The sequence below is a fragment of the Corapipo altera genome, unplaced genomic scaffold, assembly GCF_003945725.1.
Source record: "Corapipo altera isolate COAL_440 unplaced genomic scaffold, ASM394572v1 360, whole genome shotgun sequence".
Lineage (NCBI taxonomy): Eukaryota > Metazoa > Chordata > Aves > Passeriformes > Pipridae > Corapipo > Corapipo altera.
In genome coordinates, this window is record NW_020885015.1 from 416,517 (window position 1) to 416,792 (window position 276).

Here is a 276-nt window from a genome sequence, read left to right on the forward strand (position 1 = left end):
GCGGAGGGACCCTCCGGCGAGGCGGAGGGGACGCTGCCCTGTCCCCGAGGCCAAGCGCCGGTGCGCTGGGGTCAGCGCGCCGGGCTCGGGGCTCGGACGGCAGCAGCACTGACAGCATCTCCGCCCGTGGCTTCACCAGGCTGAAGCCGAAATAAAACGGGAAAATTAAGGCGAAGGGAGCGGCCGCAGCTCCGCCGACTCCTGGGCGGCTCCGGCTCGGGCCGGGGCGGTGGGTCCCGTCCCGGTGCCCCCCCGGCGGGGCAGGCGGCGCCGGCG